We start from the raw sequence: 11,430 nt of genomic DNA on the forward strand, positions 1-11,430 counted from the left end.
CTGTACGGCAACTTGTTCACCAGGGCTATATGACCTTGAGGAATGTCTGAACAAAAGCAATGAAAGACAGGCCTGAGGGCCGCAGCTTAAAAGTCACCCACCTTCGGCTTGGTAGCATCGCCTTCTGTCCACTGGGCCAGCTGATCTCTCTCTCTTTGTTGATGTTATTGTTATTAAGTGCCTTGGAGTCGCAGGCGACTCATAGCAACCCTATGAAGGAGAGTCCTCAATGCTTGGAATTAATTAAGAAACAATTTTATATTGTACAAACGAGGAAAATAGAGTAAAGAAAGAACTTCTAGGGGATCAGTCAGATAAAGTTAGGTAAAGATACACATCCCTAAAAAACGAACACAATACTGTTGGGTTGGTTCTCATACTTGGGGACCCTCTATTAGGTTTTGTTGTTGTTGTTGCGTGCCTTTGAGTTAGAACTGAGCCACAGCTGACCCTCCAGTGGGTTTTCAGAGGCATGAAGTCTCACGGGAGGAGACTGTTCTCCGTTAGAGGCTGTATATCTTACTGGAAACAGACTGCCTCTTTCATCCATACAGTGGCTGCCAACCACTTCATTAATAATCCAGCACTTAAGCTACTACTGTGTCACAAGGGGGATATGTGGGGGGGGGGGGTGGGGGGTGTGTGGGTGTTGTTAGGTGCCATCAACTCGAGCACAACTCATAGCGACCCTAAAAACAGAAGATCTGAACCCTGTTCTATTTTGCGCCATCCTCACATTTCCTGACACACAAGCCCATTGCAGCAGTCACTGTGTCGTCAATCTACCTAGTTAAGGGTCTTCCTCTCCTTCGCCAACCCTCCACCCTTCCCCATTATCATGTCCTTCTCCAAATAATAGCACCTCTTAGCAACATGTCCAAAGTATTTGAGGCAAGCCTCATCATTCTTGCCTCCAAAGTGCACTCTGGGAGCACCCTCTCCAAGACATATCCATTCGTTCTCTTGGCCGTCCATGGGATATTCAGTGCTTTTCTCCAACACCATGTCTCAAAGCCATCAATTCTTTTTCTATCATCCTTATTCATTGTCTAGGTTTGGATGCATAGCTAGTAATCAGAAAGACTATGGCCTGAATCAGACGCACCTTAGTCCTCAAAGTGACATCAGTACTAAATAATTTGGAAAGGTTCCTAACTGCAGATTTTCCCAGTGTGCTTGTGTATGTGTGTGTACATATGTGAAAATACACTCAACTAAATTCTTTCAATTATTCAACTAGTTGCTATGTAGTTTCTGGTTATTCTCCTAAGAATGTCAGTTTACAGCTGTAAATAAACTTTATAAAACATTGACTTGTCCTACCAAAAGCAATCTAACACATTTCAATGCAATCCCAATACAGATCCCTAATTTATTATTTTTATTTTATTTTATTATTTTTGTGTGAGTGTACCGTCAAATCAGATCTGACTGGTACAGGAGGAGATTGTCCCTCCTTCCCCGGCAAAGCATCTGGTGGATTCAAACCGTGCGCCTCTGGGATTGTAGTTGCAGCTCCTTGTCACTAGGCTAATTTATTCTTCAATGAGAGATAAAAGGCAATTTCCAACTTTATTTGGAAAGGAAAGAGACACCGAATAAGCAAATCTCTTCTGAAAAATAAAAACGAAGTAGGAGGTGTCACACTCCCTGAACTCAGATCCTACTACACAGTCATAGAAATCAAAACATCATGGTATTGGTACAATGAGAGGAAAAGACCAATGGAATAGAAACAACAATTCAGCAATCAACCCCTCTACTTATGGCTAACTGATATTTTTAAAGGACACAATACCTATTAAATGAGGAAATAGTATCCTCTTTAACAAATTATGTTGGCAAAACGGGACGTCTACTTGCAGAAAACTAAGACGGAATTCACTTCTCACACCATAAAAAAAAAAAACAAATTTAAAGTGTAGAGGCCAAAGGGTAACACCAGAAACTACAAATATCATCAGAAGAAAAAAGTACAGACAAATTTAGAAGCCCTAGTCTATGTCATAAATAGATTTGCAGACATAGCTCAAAATGCACACCCATGAGAGAATAAATCTACAAATGGGATCTTCTAAACATCAAGTCCCTAGATGCATCAAAAATATTAACCAACAGGGTGAAAAGAAAGCCTACATACAAACTAGGAAAAACACTTGGCAGCAACATTTCAGAAAAACATCTCATAACTAAAATTTACAGAGTACTCCATTATGATAGATGGAGAAAGGATTGAAGCGGTCAATGATCAACACCCTTGGTATCAGCAGACAGGAAATCAGGAGACATATTGCGTTGGGCATGCTACTATAAGAGACCGCCTCAAAATGCTGAAGAACAGTTATGCTAAAGACTAAGGTGCACCTAATTCAGGCCATGGTCTTTTTCGTCATCTGCTACACATCAGAGACTTGGATAATGAATAAGGATGGCCAAAGAAGAATTGATACCTTTGAGTTGTTGTGCTGGAGAAGGGTGCAGAATATCCCATGGACTTCCAAAATAACAAACAGATATGTCTTGTAGAAAGTATAGCCAGAGTGCTCCTTGGAGGCAAAGATGGCGAAGCTTCCACTTTCATACTTTGGGCATGTAGCTAGGAGAGGCTATTCATTGGAAAGGAACATTCTGCTTTGAAAGATGGTGGGTCAGCAAAGGAAAGGAAGACCCCAATGAGATAGATTGACACAGTGACTTCAGCAATGGGCTCTACTGTCAGAGATGATGAGGATGGCTCAGGACAGGACAGAATTCAGGTTGACTGTTCATTATTAGGGTCACTGTGAGTCATACCTCACTTGATGGCACCTAACAACAGGGCCTCCTCAAGAAAAAGCCTAATAACTCAGTCACAAAATGGGCAAAAGACATGAAAAGACTCTTCCCAAAGGAGGACATTGAGATAGCCAACAAACATAAGAAGAAATGTTCAAAATCACTGGCAATCAGAGATGTAAATCAAAACAGCAATGAGATACTATCTCACTCTGGCAGCAATAGCAAAATAGCAGGACAGCAAACAGTAATTATTGGCTGAAGGGTGGAGATAAAGTTAGCTGGTAGGATTATAAAATGGTACATCCACTATGGAAGCCAGCTTGGATGTTTCTTTTAAAAAGGTGAGTATAGAAATCCCATATGACCCACCTCTTCAATTACAAGTAGATAAACTGTGGTACATTCACACAACGGAATACTATGCAGCCCTAGGGAACAATCATTTCGCAAAATACTGTGCAGCCTGGAAGAGGCTGAAAAACATTATGTTGTATGAAATAACCCAGTCACAAAAGAGAAATACCACATAAGACCATAACTGTAAAATTGGGAGGGTAACTGGGGAGTTGGGAAATTAGGAGAGCAGAGAGAGAATGTACAGTCAGTGAGCACTGCAAAGGATCAGGGCAAGGGAGGGCCAATTTAGAAGAATTGACGAAAGAACAATTCAGCAATTGCAATTAACAATTGGAATAGGATATGTATAACTTCAGAAGGGGAAGGAGAGAAGGAGGACAGAAGAAGGGAAGGGGAAATAGAAATTAATCATACTAAACAATGTATGTGAATGAATATATAAAACACAATATATATGAATGAAAAAGGGCATTGATCAACAGTAACTAATATGTTGTTGTTATTATTGTTGTTGTTGTTGCTAAGTGCCATTGAGTCGAGCATGACTCATAGTGACCCTATAAGCAAAAGATCCGAACCCTATTCTATCCTCCACCATCCTCACACTTCCTGACACACAAGAGCCCATTGCAGCAGTCAGCGTGTCAGTCCACCTGGTTGAGGGACTTCCTCTCCTTTGCCAAACCTCCACCTTTCCCAACATCATGTCCTTCTCCAAGGAATAGCACTTCCTAGCAACATGTCCGGAGTATCTGAGGCAAAGTCTCATCATCCTTACCTCCAAAGAGCATTCTGGATGTACCCTCTCCAAGACATCCAGTCATTCTCTTGGCCATCCATGGTATGTTCAGTGCTCTTCTCCAACATCACAGCTCAAAGGTGTCAAATCTTTTTCTATCATTCTTATTCATTGTCCAGGTCTTGAATGTATAGCTAGTAATTGGAAAGACTATGGCCTGAACCAGATGCACCTTAGTCTTCAAACTGATGTCAGTCCTCAGTAATTTGGAAAGGTTCCTAATTGCAGATTTTGCCAGTAAAATGCATTTCCTTATTTCCTGACTGCTTGTACCAAGGGTGTTAATTGTGGATCCAAGCAAGATGAAACTGTTGATAGTCTCAATCTTCATTGCCTATCAGTCCAGTGGTAAGAATCTTTGTTTTCCTGACATTGAGATGCAATCTGTATGGAGAACTCCATTCCTTGATCTTCTGTAACAAGTGCCTCAAGCCCTCCTCACTTTCAGCAAGCAAGGTTATGCTATCTGCATAACACAGGTTATTGCTTAGTCTCCCTCCAATCCTGATGTCACACTCCTCCTCACAGAGTCCAGATAATTTGCTTAGCATACAGATTGAATAGGTATGGAAAGAGAATACAACCCTGATGCACTATACACTCCCTTCCCAATTCCATACCATGTGATGCTCCCCTGCTTCATTCATACAACAGTGTCCTGGTCTACATATAGATTCCAGATGAGCACAATCTGGGATTCCCATTCTTCTTAATGTCAGCAACAACTTTTCATAATACACACAGTCAAATGCCTTTGCATGGTCAATAAAGCACAAAGAGACATTCTACTGGTATTCCTTACTTTTCTCCAGGATCCATCTGACATCATCAATGATATCCTTAGTGCCACAGCCTCTTCTAAATCCTGCTTAAACTTCTGGTATTTCTTTATCTATGTACTGTTCCAGCTGGTTTTAAATTATCTTCAGTGGTATTTTGCTTGCATGTGATATCAATGATACTGTTCAATGATTTCCACATTCTGTTGGATCACCTCTCTTGGGAATAGGAACAAATATCAACCTCTTCCAATCCATTTACCAGAGAGCCATCCTCCAAATTTCCTGGCATTGACTGTTGAGTGCATCCAAGACTGCATCTGTTAATTGAAATAAGTCATTTGGTATCCCATTGATTCCTGGGGGCTTTCCCCTCTCCCCATGTCTTCATTGCAGCTTCTACTTCCTCTTTAATTACCATTGGTGCCTGTTCATATGGTATTTCCTGAAATTTTTCAGTGTCAATCAATCCTTTCTGGTATAGTGAATCTACAAAACACAATATATAAAAATGATTGTGTAAAACACTATGTGAATGAAGCACAATGTATATGAATGATGGTATGAAAAATCTTTTTTTAGGCAAAGATCATATGCTTATACTAGTATATTTTGCTAAAGTGCTTGAGATTTTATTTGTAAAATCCCTGACAGTGATATATTTATTAGGATCCAAACCAGTGGTAAATGAATTTGTATCTTAACTAAAATACTGAACTGTGATTTAATTCTTGTTCTTGGTTGCAGACAATATTCCTGCTTCTGGTTCTTGGTTGGGTATTTGCTCCCATTTATTGTAAAGCTGGGGTGAGTATTCTCTAATTCACTCTAATTTTTTTTCTTACAAATATTACATGTGCGTTAAATACATTATAAATGATAAGTATAATTCCTCAGTCTTTTGGTCTTTGTATTATAGAGAAATTCCTAAAGTATATTACTATCCTCTAATATAAAATAATTCTGTCTTGGAGAAAGTGTAGCCAGAGTATTCCTTTGTCTCATACTTTAAGCATATGTCAGGAATTTCTAGGTTTTTTAAAAAAAGACTTTGTGTTTTGAAAAAAAAGAGGGGGGAAAAAAGGACGACCTTGAGTGAGATGCATTGACACAGACTGCAGCTCAAGCAAGGTTAATTCTGTTGTTCATAGGGTTGCTATGAGTTGTAGTTAGTGTGACAGCATCAGCACAAAACAGACTCCAGTTGTTTTTAGCATCCCTAATGCAAGAGTTTACATAGTAAGCCTATTATAAAAAAAAAAACTTTATTACAATATAAGACCTAAGCCAATTTTTTGTTTGTTTGTTTTTAATATTTTTTTGCCAATGTTAATACTTAAAAGATTCAATATCCTAAAAATGTTCTCCCAAATTGGTCTGTACATGAAATGTACAGTTTTTTAGGAACTTAACAAGTTGATTCTAAAATGTTATGCTGAGTAGCAAAGTTCTAAGGTTTGTAAAAGTACTATCAATGAAAAGTAGAGACTTGCTCTATCATTTGTTAATACTTAGCTTTAGTAATTAAGACAGCATGATGTTGGCACAAGGGTGAGCAGGTTGACTAGCAAAAAATAGTCCAGAAAGAGATCCCTTTTTTTGACACTTGACTTAGGACATTGGTGGCACTGGAGAGGAAGGAAAAGAGGGCTAGTTGTTTTATTTCTGTTCATATGAAAAAAATTGGGTCCCTATCCTACACGAAATTGTTTTAGACTGATTAAAGAATTAAATGGGAAAGGCAAAATATGTTCACATTTTTAAAGACTGTAGAGAAGATCTTTATGTCTCTGGGGTAAGGAAAAAGTTTAAAATAAGATACACAAACTTGAGATATGTAGGTGATTCCTAAATTCCGCTTGCATGCATGGACCAAGTCAAAAGACACTAAGGAAAAGCCACCTTAAAGCCTGATATGCTTTGTGAATTTAATGTACATTTGGCTGCATATATACTCCAGCCCACATAAAGTGTTTGTTGTTGCTGTTGATTTCTTATTGGGTTGACTTCTACTTATAAAGACCCTGTGTACAACAGATTAAAACCTGGCCTGATTTGTACCAGCCTCACAATCTCTGCTAATCCCCTGGTACAATCACCATGTCAGTCTGTCTCATTGAAGGTCTTCCTCCTCTTCAGTGACCATCTCCTTCTTCAAGTATGATGTCCTTGCCTAAAAACTGACCCCTTCTCATAACATGTCCAGAGTGTAGGTAATGAAAATCAGAAGGCTTGTTTATCTGAAGTTTCAGTGTTCACAGATGAGGTCTGGCAAGACAACTGGAAAAAATCCGAAACCTTGCTGTTTTAAGGTTTCCGTTAGAAACGGAGATCTAGCAAGGCAACTGGAAATTTAAATAGGGAGTCCTAAAATACAAGAGATAGGTGTTCTGGTGGCTCGTTGTTGTTGTTGCTGTTGTTAAGTGTCGTTGAGTGAAGTACGACTCATAGCAACCCTGTCAACATCAGAACTCTGCCCTAGATTATGATAAGGAATTATGCTGTCAATGCACAAGTGTCACAGTCAGAATCCACCAGCTGTAAAAGGATAAGCAATCAATGTCTTCCTGTGTAATTTACAGCCTCTGAAACCCTCTGGAGGGTCAGCTATGGGTCAATTTCAACTTGATTGTACACAACAACAACAACAACAAAAGACAAGAGAACAAAAACAAATTCACCTAATCTTCAGGTAAACTGTGGCCAGACCTTTGGATGATTAAAAATTTTTAAATTTGAGTCCAAGCAGGTTAACTGCCTTCTAAAGCAACCAACTATCTTCAGAAAAAGAAAACAGATTTTGTTGTGCTCTAGTGTATTCGCTGCAGTATCCATTTTTTAACCAAGAATTTGCTAGATGTATAAAGAATCTGTAAATTTGAAGGTCTCCTGTCTCCATCCCTTTTCAATCTATATGGAGAACAGATCATTCAGAAAGCAGGGTTATATGAGGAGGAATGTGACATTAGGATTGGAGGAAGACTCAACCCACCTATGTTATACAGATGACACAACTTTCCTTGCTGAAACTGAAGAGGACCTGAAACACTTAGTACAGAGGTCAAGGACTACAGTCTGCGATATGGATTGAAGCTCAACATCAAGAAGACAAAGATTCCCACCAATTGACAGCACCATGATAGATAGTGAGGTTGTTATCAATTGCAGTTTACTCCACTCCACAACTGACACATTTAATCCAGCAGTCAGGCAATCTAAAGACTAATTACATTGGGAATATCTGCTGTCAGGGACTTCTCCAGAGTACTAAAAAGCAGTGATATCAGTCTAGAGACTAAGGTATGCCTAATCCAGGCCATTGTCTTCCCAATTACTTGCTAAGCATCTGAGAGCTGAACAGCGACCAAAGATAATGGAAGAAGAATCGATGCCTTTGAATTGTAGTGCTGGAGAAGAGTCTTGAACATACCATGGACTGCCAACAAAACAAATAAGTCTCTTTGGGAGAGGGTGCAACCAAGTTTCTCCTTGGAGGCTAAGATTTTGAAATCTCCATCTCATACACTTTGGGCATGTGGCCAAAATGGATCGATCCTTGGAGAAGGACGTCATGCTTGGAAGGGTGGAGGGGACAGCACAGGAGAGGAAGATCCCAGATGTGATGGATTGATACAGTAACTGGGGCAATAGGGATTTGTGTGTTGGAATTAGTGAGACTGGTTCAGGACAGGGCAACCTTCAGAGCTGCTCTATATAGGATTGCTATGGGTTGCAGGCAACTTAGCAGCACATAACACCACCACCACCACCAATTAAATGTATGTCAGAATACTTAATACTGGGCCACAGGCCTCTGAGGTTTAATTACCTTTAAAAATGTTTAAGTCTGCTTTGAGCCCCTCTCACCAATCTTTCATTACAAGGGCAAGCTTGAAATCTTTGTTAGTTATGTCAATATATGGGTCCACTCAAACAAAGCCAACTTGTACTTAATTTCTTCCTTTGAGTGCAGGTCACATTTTTAAATAAAATTTTATAGTAACTAATATAGGGCAGGAGATGATAAATTTAAAGTGCTTAAAGGGTACTGTCAATCAAAGATTTTATATTTAACAAAACTACGCTTCAAAAAATAAAGAAGTAGATTTTTGGAATCTGCTGTGACATGTAAAGAGCTTGAAAATCATTGGTCCCATCCTCACAAGAAAAAGTTAAGCAAATTGAAACCATCTCTTCTTTGATATATTAGAAAATGTAAGTCACTGAGCAAACTGCTGCCTGAAAGGAAAATATAGAAGATGACAGTTTACCAGAACAAGGCCACTGGAGCAAGCTGAAGCAGTACACTTCCACCTTGGTTACGGGTTTCTGGGGCCTTAGAGTACTTGAGAGTTAAAGACTGGCAAGCCTTGTTCTAAGGGAGCCCATGCATGCATAAATTTTACCTCGAGGGTCTCCTCATGGTTCTCAGAGTAAAGACAGAAGAAAAATTCTCTTATGTTTCTGGCCAAGAAAAAGGGAAACGTAACCATTGTGAAATAGACACAGAGCTTGCTGTTCTGCCTTCTGTTCTCTCAAACAGGTTAGACCCCAAAGAAAATTACTTTATTGAAGTCTGACTTTGACCTGGGAAAGAGCATTAACTAATTTTAATTCTTTTTAGCCTTTCTGTATTAAATAGAGGGAGAGGGAGAAAAGCTAAAAAGTTTCTTAGACCATGGACTCTAACAGACAGATAGATTGTTGTTGTGGTGTACCATCAAGTCGGAACCAGCTGACCCTCCGGTGGGTTTTCAGAGACAGCTAATTGCACGGGAGGGGATTGCCCATCTTTCTCCCTGGAAGAACTGGTGGCCTTGAATTGTGTGCCTTCAGGTTTGCAACTCAGCTTCTTGCCACTAAATCACCAGAGCATAGATAGATGGAAATTTAATCATAAGATTCTAGAATGCTTCTGCTCTCCAATACCTCATATGAAATGAGAGATCATCTTGAAGCAACTAATTTGGCCTTCTGTTGTTGATTTTTGCAGTCTGGTCAACACTTAAGTTCTTGGAGAGGGACATCATGCTAGGGACAGAGTAGGAGAGGAAGACCCTTGATGAGGATAGGTGTGTCTGAGACAATACGATTGGCATGGGATAGAGCAGGGTTTAGGGCTGTTGTACGTAGGATCGCTCTGAGTCACAAGCTCATAATAACAACAACTTTTGTGTAGACAGTCCTTGGGTTAAAAATATCCCATTAATATACAATCCACTGTTATGCACCAGTTCCCATAAAGCCTATTATGTTAACAATGCAAGAAATATGAAATGTTTTTAATAACAGATGGGATCTACTTTGTGATGTATGTCAAAACTATTTTTATTATTATTGTTGTCATCATCATATTTATGTTAAAGATGATTTAAAAATTACTTGCATAAAATTCAATTTAAAGATAGATTTGGAAATTCATAATCTGAGGACTTCCTTTTAGTAAAAGGACTTTATTAAGACACTAAAAAATAAAAAACTACAGATGAAATTTTCAGGAGTTGTGTATCAGATAAGGGCTCAATATCCAAAAAAGAAGCAAAATTTCTACAACTTAACAACAAAAAGACAACCCAGTTTTTAAAATTGTTGAAGGACTTGAGCAGAAAGTTTATAAAAGAATATTTAAGTGACCAACAGGCATTCATTCTTCTTTCTGACGACTGCTAAAATATGGTTGAAACAGGACATCACCAGGGAACTGCCAGAAAGTCAAGCTGGATTAAGAAGAAGCCACAGAACAAGTTGTTCATTTCAAATGGACCTTGACCGAAAGCAGAGAATACCAGATAGTTTCTGTTTTAGTGATTATTCACAGGCCTTCTACCATGTAGATCATAGTTTATGGATAACATTTATAAGAATGAACATTCTAGAACAATTAATTTTACTCATACAGACTTTTAAACAAGCAGATAGATATGATGACATGATCTGTGGAAACCAATTGGCATCTTTCCCCAACTGCTCCTGTTATTGCTCAGTGGACTTAGGACAAGAGGACCACAGCCTTAAGGACGGAGGCTATGCATGAATTCATCAAGAGGGACTCCCACTTACCCAGACTGACCTAGCTGCAGCTACTGCTAAGCATCTAATCTGCCAGCAGCAAATACTTAACACTCATTCCTCAACATCAAGACCTCTTCTGGTGGTGATCAGCCAGAACCTTCTGGCAGGTGAGTTACATTGGGGCACTTTCATCATTGAAAGGGAAGACTTTTCTTTTCAGTTGAATAAACAGTCTGTATATAGACCTTAATAGAAATGTGCTTGTGCCAAATTACCATTCATAGACTTACACAGTATGCCATCAGTCATCATAGTATCCTACACAACATTGCTTTGGGTCCAAGGAGTCACTTCATAGCAAATGAAGTGGGGGACTGGGTTCATGTTCATGCAATTCACTGCTTTTACCATGCTCATCATCATCCTGAAGAAACTAAGAAACTGAGCTTTAGGAAGCAGTATATAATAAGAACTAAATGAAAAATTAAGATGTGAATTGTATGTTCAGAAGAGGGCATATAGTCCCTATGAGGCTCCTAGGTAATTCTTCGTGGACAAGAAGATATTTGAGTTAGAATTTAAGAATAGAAACAAAAAGAGACCTGGAGAAGTGGAAGAATATCCCTTGCTCATGGATAGGAAGACTCAATATTGTGAAAATGGCAATACTACCAAAGGCAATTTACACGTTCAATGCAATCCCAA

General features: G+C 39.1%; 1 protein-coding gene across 1 annotated transcript in view; it reads left to right on the plus strand.

Annotated features, from left to right (window-relative positions):
* LOC102857786 (sodium/glucose cotransporter 1-like) overlaps positions 1-11,430 on the plus strand; it is a 106,562-nt gene that overhangs the window by 9,569 nt on the left and 85,563 nt on the right. The window contains exon 2 of the mRNA XM_006901424.1: positions 5,461-5,520. The gene's annotated coding sequence lies outside the window, so the exon portion shown is untranslated. The remainder of the gene's footprint in view (positions 1-5,460; positions 5,521-11,430) is intronic.

This window comes from Elephantulus edwardii, unplaced genomic scaffold, assembly GCF_000299155.1.
Source record: "Elephantulus edwardii isolate Elephantulus edwardi_28Jun2011 unplaced genomic scaffold, EleEdw1.0 scaffold00325, whole genome shotgun sequence".
Classification (NCBI taxonomy): domain Eukaryota; kingdom Metazoa; phylum Chordata; class Mammalia; order Macroscelidea; family Macroscelididae; genus Elephantulus; species Elephantulus edwardii.